The 16,882-nt window shown below is 39.8% G+C and overlaps 1 protein-coding gene across 5 annotated transcripts in view; it reads right to left on the reverse strand.

Annotated features, from left to right (window-relative positions):
• GABBR2 (gamma-aminobutyric acid type B receptor subunit 2) overlaps window positions 1–16,882 on the reverse strand; it is a 475,356-nt gene that overhangs the window by 445,434 nt on the left and 13,040 nt on the right. The window contains exon 3 of one of the 5 annotated variants that reach the window (XM_083824028.1): window positions 3,794–16,338. The exons of the other annotated variants lie outside the window; for them this stretch is intronic. The gene's annotated coding sequence lies outside the window, so the exon portion shown is untranslated. The remainder of the gene's footprint in view (window positions 1–3,793; window positions 16,339–16,882) is intronic. 5 annotated transcript variants of the gene reach the window in all.

A 16,882-nucleotide genomic window follows, 5' to 3' on the forward strand; every position in this document is an offset into this window, starting at 1 on the left:
TGTCAAAAGCTTTGCTGAAGTCCAAACAGATCACATCAGCTGGTTTCCCTTGATTGACTAGATGGGTGATCTTATCATAAAAGGAAATCAAATTTGTTAGGCAGGACCTACCCCTCACGAACCCATGTTGGCTGGGACCAATGACTGCATTGTCCCCTAGGTGCACTTCAATAACTTCAAGGATCATCCTCTCCATAATTTTACCAGGCACTGACATGAGACTGACAGGCTTGTAATTGCTAGGGTCTTCTTTCTTACCCTTCTTGAAAACTGGCACAACATTCGCCAGCTTCCAGTCCAATGGGACCTCTCCAGATTCCCAAGATCATTGAAAAATAATTGAGAGAGGTCCCGCGATGACGTCAGCCAGCTCTTTAAGCACCCTGGATGAATCCCATCCGGACCCATGGACTTGTATGGATCCAGGTGGAGCAGCAAATTCCTCACACGGATTGGGAGTTTGTCTTTCCCACCATCATGGTCCTCCTGCTCAGGGCACCCTGGGTCCCGAAGCCCATCATCAGTGTTGAAGACAGAGGAGAAGAAGGCGCTAAACTTAGGCGTTAAAGATCCCATTAAATTTTAATCTCCCCCACCAGCTAACATCAGGAATAAATAAATAAATAAATAAATAAATAAATAAATAAATAAATAAAAACAGAAATCTACAGATCATGTCCAGTAAAAATGTACACAGGTTACGGCCCTGAGTTTACTGGCTTCTGACTCTCAGAAGGCTTTCAAATGTATTATCTAAAACTACTCAGTTCCCTTCAGTAGCTATGGAAGTCCTACCGCAAAAACAGCTTAAAGCTACAGACTGCCACAGGAAGTCATCTGACTGAAATGGTCCCCAATTTTAGAGTCATCAATTTATACTGCATTAGAAATATTCATTCTGTTTAATCAGACCTATTACTTACAGAGTTTTCAATAAACAAACCAAGGAGGTGCTGTTCCCACCAATTCTTTGTTTTAGAAAGGCATTTCTGGTGGTTTTATCGTGCTGGGCAACCAAACTCCACCACAACCGCTCTCTCACTCCCTCGACAAAGAGAAAGGGAAAGAAAATACAATGGAAAGAGCTCAAGGGTTGAGATAAGGACATGGACATTGCTCACCAATTATCGTCACGGGCAAAGGAGGCTTAGCATAGGGAGATTAATGTAATTTATTGCCTATCGCTAGCCGACTAGAACAGTGAGAATTAAAAGCAAACTAAAAACACCTTCCCCTCATCCACCGTCTTCTACGTTCTCTCCCCAAAGAGCACAGGGGAATGGGAAATGGGGGCTGCAGTCAGACCCTGATGCTTCGTCTCTGCCGCTCCTTCACAGTCACTCTCTGCCCCTGCTCCTGCGTGGGCTCCTCTCCACGGGCTGCAGCTCCGGCCCGGGGCCTGCTCCTGCGGGGGCTCTCCATGGGCCGCAGCCTCCTCCAGGCCACATCCACCTGCTCCACCGGGGGCTCCTCCACGGGCTGCAGCGTGGAGATCTGCTCCGTGTGGGACCCATGGGCTGCAGGGGGACAGCCTGCTCCACCAGGGGCCTCTCCACAGGCCGCAGGGGAACTGCTGCTGCCTGCCTGGAGCACCTCCTGCCCTCCTGCTGCACTGACCTTGGGGGCTGCAGGGCCGGTTCTCACTTCTTTCTCCCAGCTGCTGTGGTGCAGCAGGTTTTTTTCCCTTCCTTAAATCTGCTCTCCCAGAGGTGCAAACAACATCATTTATTGGTTCAGCTCTGGCCAGCAGTGGGTCCCTTTCGGAGCCAACTGGAGCTGGCTCTGACCTGAACTGGACAGCTGCTGGGCTCTGCTCACAGAGGCCAACCCTTACAGTCCCCCTGCTACCAGAACCTTCATGTCAACCCAACACAGCATTCACTGGACAGGATAGTATTTCAGGCTCTGGCCACACTGGAAGAATCTCTTTAAAATAATTTTTATGTTTGTCTTGTGTCTCATTGATACACCCCTGTTTCATTCTCAGAGCACTGTCCACACAGTCTCCTACCAGGCTTGCATGCACCCCTTAGTAAATTCTCACCTTGCAGTGCCCCACACAAGAAGCATCAGGTCACACCTTGGATTATACCAGATAGCTACACTGTCAGCACCATGTCAGAGTATCATAAAACTGTAGAACTGGTGGCCTCTGCGAAAACCCGTGAGAGTATTCACCCAAGGCATTGCTTGCAAACAGCCGAGTGACAGTGTTGTGGGCTCCCTGATACAGAGGAACTGATCAGAAATCATCTGATGATTCAGGATGACGGGGAATTTGACAGCTGCTTCTCTCCAAGACCACGTGTTGTGTGAGAATATGTCGCTGCTGCTACAACTACTACTACTGCTGCTGCTGCTACTGCTATTGCTGCCAACAACAGTAAATTTGTAATAATGCTCTCCCTTTATATTGAAATGCTTTTCTTTCAGATTTGAAATAATCATGGCTACCAAACAGGGAACACTTTCATAAGAACCAGAAAAGCTCTTTGTTTTTTTTTTCTGTATAAAAAATATCTTGTTTTCAAATAATAAAGATTTTTCTACATGTTTTTCCTGAAGTATTTTAAAAATTCTACCCAAAAATCCCTAAAAACACTTTCAGCCTCATGATGAGTGACTATGATTCTACTGCTGTTAATCTTACATATAGATTGACATTTGAGTCACTTTCAATACAACAGATGAACTCAACTGCAGAGTGGTTCCCATTATCTTAAAATGTTCAGTGACTTATCAGAGTTACAAAAAAATGTACTTCTCTTCCAGGATGAAGAATTAACAGCATCCTGAAACACAGAACTCTTTTCTCAGGCTGTTTGCTTTATTGGGGAGATGTTTTCATTCGCCTGTTCATTATTAAGAGAATTTGTTTATCTGCCAAATGACTGTTGAAATGCAGAGTGCAGGAGTAGTGAACAATTTACTCATTTACTTCACTATGCTTTTGCAAAGCACTAATAACAAAATGCAGGTTTGCTCAAACATTAATTAGTATCAATCCATTTACATTTCTATTATTACCACAGAATTTAAGATATATACGGATTATGAGAGTGTAATGTCCCTCCTTGCATTTGTTTCACTATGCACTTTTCTCTCTTGCTTTGCTGTTTGTTTAGGATATTTTTTTAAGATGCACCACTTCGTGTTACTAAGACTTTCCCTTGACCCTTCTTTTCTCCAGGCCAAACCAGCTCCCTCAGCCTCTCCTCATATGAGAGATGTTCCAGACCATTGAGCATCTTTGTGACACCTGGCTGGACTCGCTCCATAGGTCCATGTCTGTCTTGTACGAGGGTGCCCAGAACTGACACTCCAGAAGTAGCCTCACCAATGCTACGTAAAGGTGAAGGATCATTTCCCTTGACCTGCTGGCAATGCTCTTCATAACGCAGCCCAGAAGGCTGTTAACCTTTTTTACCACAGTGGCATATTGCTGGCTCATAGTCAGCTTTTTGTCCACCAGGACCCCCAAGGGCCTTTTCTGAAAAAGCTACTTTCTAGCTGCTCAGAGGAAGTGTGTACAGCTGCCTGGTGTTACTGCTCCTCGGGGGCAGGACTTTGCATTTTCTTTTGCTGAACTTCGTAAGGTTCCTGTCTGCCCAGTATGACAATGCTTCTCTGAAAACTAGCACACCCATCTGGTATATCAGCCACTTCCCCACTTTTGTATCATCTGCAGCCTTGCTAAGGGCACACTCTTCCCTGTAATCCAGATCATTAATGAAGGGATTAAGTGATACTGGCCCCAGTATTGATGCCTGGGTTTAGACAGCTTTCAGTCTACCTTACTGTCCATTTCTGTAGCCCATACTTCATCGCTTCGTGAGCTCCTTGATCACTTCTGTTAGGAATTTATCATCAATGCCCTTCAGAAACCTTCAGGACTGCTTGTGCTCTGCTTTGTTTTCCCTCCAGCACCTATAAGAGCGATATAAGTACTCCATGAGATGAAGAGAGATGATAGCTCAACACAGTAGTTCCACTTTCCCTTCCTACTAGTGATTCACCAGATATCATTATTTCACCTTCCCTTACAAACAGTATTTCAAAATAAATTTTTAACTAAATTTTGCATATTGTGTCCTCCAAATGTTTTAACCATCTTGGTAACCCTCTGCAGGACTCACACCACTTTGTCAATGTCTCTTACTCAATAGCCCCAAATTGGTTCCTCTTAACATAATCTTGTTGAGTTCTCTTTGCACAGATCCCTACACCCAGTCATCAACCACTCCTACAGCCTGGTGTCAGCTATAAACTTGCTAAGGGTGCACTCCAACCCATCCTCCAGGTCAATAATATAGGCATTAAACAAAATTATCTCCACTGTTGCTGGACCTCTAAAGGACACCAGTGGCAAATGCACAGTCTGTCTTCTCAGTCTTTAGGAGGTATATATTTGGTTAGAGGGATAAGTTTTAAATGACAGCTTTTAGAACTGAAAAAGAGTATTTAGAATTTGTTTGTCTATTTAAGGATCTGTCTTTACTTATTTACTGATCCATAAAATCCATTCAATATAGCAAAGCTTAAATGTAAAATATCATTACACTACATTTCTGTTTTCAGAAATTTTGAAGACTCTTATCTAATCAAGTTCATTTTCTTTATTTATGAATTATTTACTGTATCACACATGCTATTTCAACTCATATTTCTGCTTTATTACTATTGGACCTATATGTGAATTGCACGCTGTTACCATAGGCAAATGCAAAAGGCTCATAAGAAATATATTCTCAATCTCTTATCATTACAAAGAAGAAACCCAAAAGAAAGGTTCAGATAGATGAAATATATTCATTAAGATAAGTCTGAATTTGTTAGCAAGGTATATTTCTTCAAATTCAAATGGAATAATACAGAGAATAGTACAGAGAAAAATAATACTGTAAAGAAAATGTCTACTTTGCACAGGTAAAAAAGGCAGGAAGTGCCACTGCAAAAGGGCTGGCAGGTACTATGCTCCTCATTTTCTGCTACACATTACAAAGCTCTTTCATATTTTTCTAGTATCGTCCATCCCAGATATTCAAAAATCATGAGTCAGGCTCCAAAATATCATGAAACTGAATCTAATCATGATAAATTTTTATTGCCTATTTGCCTTTTGATTTCTGAATGCATCCTATTACCTTTTCAAGTTCTACCCTGCAACCACACAAGAGACTTCTATTTTTAAATAGGAGCATTAGAGTGGCTTCCTGACTGATAATTCATCACACCACCTTCTTCGCTCTTTCCAGCACTCACTTCAGAGAGCTCTTCTGCTTGTTCCTTTTTTTTTGTTGAGTGCTATGGAAAGTCTCCAAGACAGTTAACTTCACTTAGAGGACCTAGAGTTCTCCCACATTTCCGTATGCCTGAAAAAAAGCCCTTTTGGGGCAATCCCAAGTCAAAAGAAGGAAAGGTCGATTGGGGGAAACAATGGAAGCAGCAATTTTATATATCAGCTCAAATTAATGAAAGGAAGTGCTGTGCATTATGCGGTAGACAATACAAAAAGTGAATCAACTGATAGTCAAATAAGATAGGCAATACTAAGAGACCATGTGGATAGTCTAGTGCAGGCAGAAATCACAACCATAGGGTCCTACTTGTGATGTCTGGGCCACTGAATATTTAATTAACCCTATTAAAATACAACAGTGAAAAAAAAGTTTTGGGGGGTTGGGTTTCTTCTTGTTGTTGTGTTGATTTATTTTGTTTTGTTTTATTTTAGGGAAATGCAGTTGAGTAAATCTCCTGGAATGCGGGATACTTGGGATTGACCTCCTCTTGCAAATCAGGCAGCATGGGGATTTGATCAAGTGGCTGGAAACAGTGCTTAAGTATTTACAAGATAGGCAAATACCGTTTGAAATTAAACATTCCCAGTTGTGTATGTTTCTCTTCCAACTGAAGCAGTGTTGTCATTCATCTCTGAACACCTTCTATTACTCCTGTATTCATATTTATGATGGAGTAGAGCACAGCTCGTGTATAGATATGTATCACTGATTTATCTAATATCTGTTTATAATACTGTATCCACTATTTTCCATTTCATTTGTTATGCATTGCACTTTTATTTTAATGTATTTCTTTTCCTGATGCATCTGCCCAGTGAAAATGAATTTTAATTGAAAACTAAACTTGAACTCACTTAGAATACTTGAAATTTAGCATATCATTTTATACTATCTCACCAATTAATTACATATGATTACATATGTGTGACAGGATGGTCTGAACTGTAGCTGAAGTACCACAGGGATGATAAACAACTAATTGCTAAGTTTTGCAAAGGTGATTATAATTAGACTGTCAAAGGATCAGTGTCAGAATGGTCCTGCTTAACATTTTAATTTTTACATGGAAGGAATAAACAACTGGTTAATTTGCTGGAAATTTGCAGATGTTATTAAACTGGGTGCTAGTGAGAATACTAACGAAGACAAGAAAATAACAGCAATAACAACAATAACAGCAAGGAACTTAATTTAGAAATATGTTTAGAAAATAACAAAAGAGATTAAATTTTGGATGCTGCAAAATCATTAATTATCAAAGCATCCTGCAAAATGAAGATATTCAATAACAAAAACAAATCTGAATGCAGTGCTAAAAGAAGGACTAGAAGCAGAAAATTAGACATGAAGTACACAGAGAAGGCAAAGAAAAAAGTGTCAGCTAACATAAGCAGATGCTGGGAGGTAACAGTCCTTCGAGTGCAGAGATATACTTCCATTAATGGGTTTAATTCTCAGACATAAAATAACTGGTTTGTTATGTAAAAACATAGGTGGTACCCAGGTACCACATGTAGACATGAAGGTATTCCCTGGGTTAGAGAAGATTAGTTCATGAATATGAACAAGAAAGAAAATTATGAATACACAGTTTTGCAAAGCAACTGGCCAACAAGCTAATTATCTTCATGTATCTGAACAACACAAACAACAAATCCCCATCTATATGACCAGATACATCAATTTGACCAAACTTAGACATTTAAGGTAAATATTCTGTTAGTTCTACAGACAGTGGAAGAAAACAGCGTCTTCTAGGACAGGATTCATCTCATCCTGAAGGCATATAAATGTATATCCACCTTGACTGTAAAAGCCAACTAGCTTAGACATACATTTCTAAAAAGAAGTGTGATGAATCAGACAATATGTCACCTTAGTACCTATCGTCACATAGTTCAATTCAGCTTTGTTGGGTGCTACACATACATATGGATCTTGGCTGTGGATCTGGTCTTAAGAAGGGCCTTTTTTTTTTTTTTTTTTTTTTTTTAAGGAACCTTAGAAGTCTAAGCTAGCAGTATTTAGATAAAAGAATGAAATAATTTTGGAGACTATCAAGGCAGAAAGCCCTACAAGCTAAATGTATTAGAAAGTAATTGTTTAAAAAGAAAGTAATGGGAGCATTAGAAAGACCAACATCTCAAACTAGAAAATTTTATTGGAAGTGATTACCTTCCAGAAATTCAAGTAAAAGTATATGAAACATAAGAGGTCTCACAGGAGAAATGAAACCCAAAACAAGAAACTAGCCTTTTGGACCCAAAACCAACCACAGTCCCACACATTTTCCTATAGTACTACAGAGGAACACACATTTACATATGCAGATAAGTTTAAAGCCAAAGTATACAACACATCTATCATATAATTTCCACTGAAAGAACTGCAAATTTATATATGCAGTATTCAGTAAATAAAGATTAGCAATCTTTCACTGATACGTGAAACATTTTAAAATCTTAAAATATCTTCAGTTTCTCATGCTAATGATTTTTTTTGTAATCAGGGAGATGGGTTTCTAATTTCTCTCGAGCAGAAAAGGTCATACTGTGGTTCTGTCTATCAAGAAGTCCAAAGTGAAACAATTACAGTTTAAATTCCTTATACTTCATGAACACCGCCTGACTCTCATCATTATTCCAAGAAGGAAGAGTAAGTACTCTCTATATGCTGATAACTCAAGGACATGTGAAAGTTTCTAGAGATACTTTTACCTTCACATACAATTTAGAAATAAATAGAGCTCTCGTCCTATATCAGATTTGTATCCCCACTGTTCTTTGGACCTCAGCACATCAGTAGGAATAAGAGAGGCAATTGCTATGGGAACCATGCTTCTACTGTGTGAGGGTGAAGTAGGAGTCAAGCAGGCGAACAGAGAATGGTGACACTCTTCTGCTCTCTCTCCAGAAAGCTCATTCAGTGAATGATGTAACTCCTGGAGATTCTGCCTTGCAGCAGGAAAACAAACATGCTTCATCTGTTTATCACAGCCAATAGAAAGGGGTGAGATGAACATGATCCACAATCAGCTGTGCAGAGATGACAGTATGATCTCAAATCTAACAGATATGGCATTATATATTACAACAACTGAAAAACGGCAGAAGCAAAGTTTAACAAGAAATAACATGTGAAAGGACCCACTGGTGCAACTTTGCAAGAGATGCAGTAAATTCTTCACCCTTGGAAGATTCTGAATAAAAATTGCATATCTTTCAAAAAGAGATACTACGGTTCTGAGGGAGAAAAATTCAGAAATTTTGCCATTCTAGCCTCCAATCTATGAAATATAGCAGAAATACTGGATCCGCTCAGCAACAAGCCCATTCCAGATTAAAATGTGAATAGGAATACATTTCTCTGCTATTCCTCCTGTTGCTAAATGCCTCCAGAATTAACATCCCTCACTATATCTTCAAACCTCACTTCTTCACATACAGCACTCTATGAACAACGTTTGAGTCTTTGCATCCCTTGTCTTTTAGATGGTAGCAAGTCATGCACTCCTAAAGGAGTCCTGTGCTGGGAAATTGCTCATAAGCTGTTAGGGAGGTACTTTTTCCTGATACTTTTCTTAAGAAGAAAATCCTGTGAAACACCTACTTCTTCTTCACGACATCAACAGACATCCTGCTGATGACTCCTCTCTGTTGGACCCCTGCCTCTCCTGCTGACTGTGGGCAGATGAGAAAACACAGGGTGCTCAGAGTCAGAGGTCACGGGCAGCAGAAAGGAGCTCTGGAGCAGTAATGGTGTGAACCAAGATAATGTATATGCTAACAACAAGGAAGAAGATCCCTGAAGCGGGAATCAAGGATAAGAGCTGTGGAATGGGTGCAGCAGGACTCAGGAATTTGCTATGATGCACATATAAGTTTTGGAAAATAATCAGAACTGGGTATGAACAACCTCAGAGAACAGTGCTTCATTCCTTTTTTATTCCAAAGCCCTTCTATATATTTAAAATATTTACTGCTGCTCTGTGTTAAACAAGCAAATGCTTCTAATGAGATGGTATCAGCTGGTATCAGAAATAGACAGCATCTGAAAGTGCAAGACACTTTTATTTTAGAAGATTGTCTATGCCAAAGAAAGATAAATAATTATTATTTTTTATGCAATTTAATTATTGCATTTAATTATGCAAAACTATTTTTTCACTTTCAATCAAGCAGTTTGACCACCTCAACCTATTTTGAAAGAAATCCTAATTTATTTCTTCGGATACCTTATTAGTCAACTAGTAGTCCACCATTCTCAGAGGAGTTTGTGAGGCTGCCATACTTTAGCCTAACTGCAATAGATCCAGAACTTAATGAATTTTTATTTTAAGGTGACTTGCCTTCAAAAGTAAAACAGGTCCCTGCATGGTTTTCTCACTGCTTTACAGTGAAAGCTAAGAAAATTGCAGGCTATGCCTGCAAATGACAGCAGAATGAAGACATCACTGGTCATATTTCTTGTAGAGGCTGACAATTCTGCACAAGTCACAAATCAAAATCATGTAAATTGCTCCAAGAGCAATAGTATTCACCAGAGACTTGGATTCATTCAGACAGAACACACCAGCATAACAAGATCTGCTAAAGTTTCCCTGAATGGAAGTGTAGTATATGCAGTAATCTTTCCAGAATCTCTTTTTTCTGCCAGATCTCCATTTTCATGTTAGAATCTGAAAAGAGGCATTTTGTGAAACTTTACAAGAAAGATTATAAAATATACATCTGTGTAGAATACTGCACCAGCAAGTCATCTATAAGGAGACATGAGTGGAGAGGTGCAGAACAGGAGCAAGTGATTTTGTGAAAAATTTTGAGGGGGGTGGTTCATGTTAGTACGAACAGAAAATCTCAAACATTTAATTTTTCCATGAAAGAGAATTCTGGAAAAGGAAAGTACACTTTGTGCTGACAGAAATTTTAATCTCCACATGGCTAGATGTTTTTATTTTGACTTTTAGCTTTGACTTTAATGTTTAATACACTTTAAAACTCCCTAACATCTCAATTGAAATTCATCTTGAAAGCAAAATATAAGCACATCTAATTTCAAAAATTATGTCAAAACTGTCTGAGCTATCCTTCCTTTTGGCTTTTTAAACTAAGGCTTGGTAACAGCAATATGAACTCACAATTCATGTGATTTTGAATGAAATTGCGCTCTGCATGAACAATTTTCTCTTTATACAAGAGTTAAACACAAGGCCAGAGAGCAGCTTAGGTGAGGGGTGGCCTGAGTGCCCATGGAGGAGCTCCCCATGCTCCACTCCTGGGTTCCCAGCACACTATGGCCTCGCTGGCCTGGTTTCCAGGTTTTCTGGCTAGACATGAGAGACCAAAGAAGGAATTTTTGAAACCGATAAAGATGAAGTGGGGGTGGTGGGAACTGAGTTCTCAGGACCGTCTGCTGAAATCCCACTGAAACCTGGAGGTGATGGAAACACATTGTTACTACAGCTTTTTACATTAAAATTCCCACAGACTTGTAGGGTAGGCTTTAGCTGATGCAACACAAATCTCTACATAGAAGACATCTACATCTATACTAGCCATCTGAGCCTCCCTTTATACTTTGCAGAGAGAGATAAGCTTTCTCTAGGACACAATTCTTTTTATCTTAAAATAGCCACCTAAAATAGGTCAGATGAATTTTTCCACATAGAAGTGCCAACTCCTTGACGACACAGGGAACTCCGCCTCACTAGCTGAAGGGAGATACCCACAGCACAAACCTCTAAAGCCAGATCAGATGAACCACAGCCCTAGCAGAGCCTTTCTGCTCTCTCACACCCAGAAACACCGCCAGATTCATAATGCCAAACCTCTCTTCAGGGCTGTCAGCCCTCATTGAATCCGCCAGCTAGCTCCTCCACTCAAATTCCTTATGGCTAGGAAGTAGGAAGGGGAATACAACAAATGCAAAGCCCAAATCATTTTTCTCACACCAGATGCCTGCATATACACCATTGATATATTCAGGTGCGTTATAAAGATCCACTTCAAATGCCTGAAATAAACAAAAGGTGACACTAAGGAATCGCGGAGATGAGAATAGCAGACTGAGTAGTTTAGGGTAAAAACATAGCAAAAGCTACGTCTCCTTTTTCTGTATGAGAACTAGTTAGAATAGCATTTAGAAAGGGTTAGTGTAAGGCAACTGTTGTATATCCTTTGTACATCTCTGAACCTTGGCTGCACTGAAAAATAAAATATTAGCATGAAACTGAAACTGGATACCTTCCATGGCAGTTCACAAGAGTAGCTTACAAGGAATTTAGTCAGACTTGTATACTTACACTTTGTCTTAAATATATGATTTAGAAAACAAAGAGCTACTGCCAAGAATCATAATTAAGTCCTTTTTTGGGGGAAAAAATAGATAACAGAACACCCTTTCTTCTTGTTTTCAGTTAGACAATTTTAATAATAGAGATAGTGATACAGCAGTTTAGGAAAGCTAAAATTAGCATTTGACAAGTACTTTATGGTTCACAATTTTCATGCCTGTGATAAGATATTGAGAAATTGTACTTTCTAAGAGGTAAAACAGAGTACCTTGCTCATATGAATGTTAAATGTCAAGAATTGACTTACTAAACATGCCATCTTTTAGTAAGTTTCACAGAACACCAATTTACAAAAGTTTTCAAAATTTCTTGTCAAATAATTTTGTCACTGAGCAAGCCAATAATAACCCACCTACCTGAATGTATCACCAAACATGGACTTTTTGAATAATAAGACACTTTTTTTACTATGTTTGCCCTGGAAGATAGTTTCATAGAGAATTGCAGAGGACATGCATGTGTACAAGATGGAGTTACAGATCGTATGCTATGAGCTGCACATAAGAAAAACAATAGCTATTTATTCTTGTTTAGGAAACAATACTCTAACTACCAAGTGATAATTGTGGGTTAAAGCCATTGTGAAAAATCTATTTTTAGTTGTTTTCAAACAGAAATACCTGTACATGTACAATCATAGAATCATGTAGGTTGGAAAAGACCTGATCAAGATCAAGTCCCACCATCAACCTGACCTACTCAGTCCCATCACTAACCCATGTCCCTAAGTGCCACATCCATACCTCTCTTTAATACCTCCAGGACTCCTACCTACAATCCAACAGGCTAAGTGCAATGGTTTTGTTTGCTGCATCTTAAGTCTGAAGTAGAAGTTGTTTTCTTATTTAGGTAGGATAAGAAAATTAGCACGTATTGCTATTTTCAGTGTAGAAATAATTTGCTTATCAATGTCACTTTCTGTGACTCTTCTATTGTTGTTGTGTCTCTTTTTTTTTTTTTTTTAATAAGCATAAAAGCTGTGCCTTAAAGAAGCTGACACACAGCTATCATGTTATTGTGTCATTCTATTGCAAAGGAACCAGTTTATTACCATAGGAAAGACAACCAACCTTTAAGTCAGACCAGAACATGTATCATCTTTGTCAGAGAAGATACGCATTGGATAGACTTAGTCAAGTGCCAAAAAGCAATTAGAGTGCAAATCAGCACTCCTCAGGAAAAAAAAAAAAAAAAAAAAACAGTGGTAGAGTTAAGTCTGGCTATATGCTTAAGCCATGTCCCTGTCACAGAATGTGAATGCTTCCCGTCAACTTCAGTGCTGGTCAAAGCACTGACATCACAGTCCTTCTACTGGCTACTAGCTCTCAGAAATCTGGGTAAGAACAGAAGAATAACTTTGAAGGTCTGAAACATTGTTCTTTTTCCACCATTAAAACTATTTTTAGATTTGCCTAAGCCTGTAAGAATCTGCCAACCCGGTCACCCTGAAGATAAAGATGGAGAACCTCCAGATGTCAGTCACACAGTGAAAGACAGAAATAAAGTGATACACAGACAGCTCAATTACACCTGGCCGCCCACCCCTACAGTTAAAAACCTCAAGGGAACAGTTTCCCTTACAATACTAAAAAGCTGCTCCGTGGTTGGATTCACAAATCTGCAGATGCAGCTTTTCTGCCTTCCCACACCTCCTGTCCAACAGCACGAGGATCTGGGCTCTCTGCAGAACCCAAGTTCAGCCTCGCTTCAGTTACAGGTGGGAAACACATCCCAGTGAGTGCTTAAGCATTTTCATTATTATTATTATTTTACACATGGAGTGCTTCATCATGAGTGTCCAAGGCTTTTTCACTTTCAACGAATTTCAATGCTGTAATTGGAAGTGCATGTTAAATTATAGGAGCCAAAAGAAATCGGTCAAAGAAAGCATTCAGTTCTCAGCTTAGTGCCTAAGCCACCAAGCTATAAGAGCTCTGCTGAAGAAAGTTTTCTGAAAGACCCCTGTTAAAATAGCTTCACTTGATATAAAGAATTCAGATAGTTCTTGCAAGAGTCCTTCTTTCACCTCATAGCTACCATTCACATGCCAGAGCGAAGGCCTAATTAGCTGAAATAAAACAGCAGCAAAACAAAAGACCGAGAACTCTCCCCAAAACACCCTACTGTGCAGTAGGGCAGTGCTCTCTCGTGGGAAACAGAAAGTGTGGATTCAAAGCCACAGGACAGAGAGGAGCTCCACTCCCCTGTACTCATGAAAGAAGCTACAATGCTCTTCAAGCCCTATGCAATGTTATGTGTTAGATGATGTGATTTTTTTTTATTTTTACTTTTCAACAAAATACAAATATTTCTAGATGCATTTTTTTTCTCTTCCTAGTTAACTATGCCAAAAAGTCAATTATCTGTCACAGTCCTGAAAGATCTCACATCCAAAGAGCCAAGCACCTCTTTTTTATACTAAAAAGAAAGTTAATCGGACGGTTGTATAGGGTCACTTATGGCAGATCTGGGTTCACAACATTAATAAACAGAATCAGCTCTCTCACAGCCATACTGCTCCTGAGAGACGATTAAATCCAAGGACCTCTGCAGCTTGTCTGTAATCAGTACTTAAAACTCCACACTCTCAGAACCAAGAAGAAAAATCAGAAATCTTCATGCCCCACATTTTGTTAAACTCTCACAAGCCATCATGACATGTCTTTTTTTCCATGGGCTGATTCAAAACTATAATTACAAGTTTCTTGGATATTTCAGTTTGAATTGTAGAGGCCAGTGCAACATAGCTGAAGCTTTGCAATACGAATCTATTGAAGGCTTATGTGGTGAAAAATATTTTGGAGTTACTCCTAGAATTAGAAACCAAGGAAATAAAATAAACAAACAAACATCCCCCTACATCTCCCCAGTCCCAGTGAAACAGAATTAAAAGCACTGTATATAAGCAAATACCAGTAGGTTTTAATTGCTGCCCACCTACACTCATATCCACACTTTCCAGTTACTTAAGCTGAATTGTTACTGTTCATCTTTGTAGTTTTACATGGGAAACTAAGATGTACGTATTTTTCAGGACTGCATATCTATAATTACATTTCCCGTAAGGTCTTATAAACAAATAAAACAGTGAGTTGTATTAAATGTAATTTACAAAACAGAAAAAAATCATAATGAGTATATATAGTTGATGCATTTGTGTTACATTATTAAACATGGAAGCTATCTTCAAGTGACTTTATAGCATATGGGATCATATTTGTTGTATGTTGAAGCACTTCAAAAATTACACAAAGTGCTTATGAACGAAATGCACAATTAAAATTACATTAGAATTTCTCCCTTGGATAATTTTCTAGAGTCTCACAAAAAGACATATAGTGCCTTCTTCCCATTATATAGTGCGGTGCAATTGTTATTGGTGTAATAATGTCTAATTTTAATAACTTAATCGTAACAGCATAGTTCATGTTTAAAGGATTATAGATAAGCAAATATTTTTGATGCACTGTTTAGTAACTTCAAAATATCAAGCAATTTGCTACTGTATATGGAGAATGTATACATATATACATGTATAGATCATGTGTGTGCGTGTCTGAGGACATCTGCTCCAAAGCACACCTTGGATGTGGAGAGGGAAGCTCAGGTCAGTGCTGTCCTTAAGAACAGGCTGGCAGTCCCATATCACACTGCTATGGGAGTCCTTCCTCTTAATTTTGTCAGAGGTGTTTTGGCCAGCTGAATAGGCACACCTTAAGAATTTATTTTCCATGTTTAATTTCTGCACAGAAGATCGAAGAAAATGTCCTAGAAGAAAAGGTCCTAGAAGAAAAGGTAAAAAAGAAAAAAAGGCACATCTTTTCTCAGATGTGAGAGTATCGCAACAGATATCACCTCAACACCATTTATACCTAGCTCCACGGAAACTCTATATCTTCCACGTCCTTAGTGTTTTGCCAAAGCAGAAAGCAGGGCTGTGACCAGGGCAGCTCTCTCCCCTGCTACCACAGCAGTGGGAAGAGAAGAAGGTGACCTACAGAGCCGTCATTAGGGAGGGCAGGAGGAACAAGGCACCGCAGGCAGTGCAGAAGAGCGGAATAACTCAGCAAGCCATGGGTTTGGGGAACGCTTTCCTGGTACCTCTAATCCCTGGAGAGCCACATGTTTGCCATCCCACCCCATCTGTACGTTCTTCACTCCTGCTCCTAGCAGTTCCTAGGGTTGTAAACTCCCCGTCACGGCCAGGCATCCATCTATCTGCCCAGACTTTTCCAGGCCATAGCATACTGTGTTTCAGCAGAGGAGGATTGGCCAGGATGGGAGTCAGCTACACACCTGCACACTTTTACCTGCGTATCGTGGAAGGTAACCTGGAGCTCGTAGTTCCTCAGCATCCAGGAATGCCTGTGTAAGTGCTGCAGGGCCAGGCGGACAGCAGGCAGGATGCCTGCCGTCAGGTTTCTGCGGTCAATCAGGCAGCTGGTGGGTGAGAGCCCAAGAAGGGAGAGGCGAGTGCGATTCAGTCCTTCAGAGCACCTGGCCACCAGTAACACCAACAGCACCAGAACATCTACTTTCCAGTTCCAGAGAACCATCTTTCTGGTTTTCTTCTTCTTTTTTCCCTCCTTCCCCTGCAGTCCGCATCCCTGAGGAGCCGGCGGGCCTCAGACTCTCTGGTCGCCTGACATTCTGCAGCTTTCCTCTGCTTCAGTCAGCTGTGGCCCTCTAAGAAAGGAGCTAATTGTTATTAAAGGATAAAGACCTCTCTACGGCTGGCTTTTCCAGTTTGGACAGTAATCCTGCTCACAGCAGTGCTGTGAATCAATACTTCACAAGAATAATCTCTAGGCAAATTGCTCTGCCAAGTCTAATTTTAAACACGTGTCATTTTAAACATTTCTGTAGCAGAAATACTCATCCATAGGTGACAAATCAATAAACAAACCAGTATGATTCCTTTGAAAATGGGTATTCGAGGGACTGATCAGCATGGTTGTGCACTGAACTCCTATTTTCAGCATTCTGTACGCAGCTGGGCAGGAAGATTGCTTCCGCTTGTTTCATCTTGCACATATCAAATTTTCAATCAGCTTCATACAGACCGAACAGAGAATACAGAGTGCTGTGTATTGATGATACTTCATATGTCTCCAGTGCAAGAGCTGTGTTAGCTCAAAGCAATATATCCCGTGCCTGGTTCTGCTTTTCTCAAAAACACCTTTTTTTCATTAAGATCAGTGAAAGTTTTGAGCGTGCACAGAATTCAGGT

Source organism: Anser anser (genome assembly GCF_964211835.1).
Source record: "Anser anser genome assembly, chromosome: 2".
In the NCBI taxonomy this organism is placed as follows: domain Eukaryota; kingdom Metazoa; phylum Chordata; class Aves; order Anseriformes; family Anatidae; genus Anser; species Anser anser.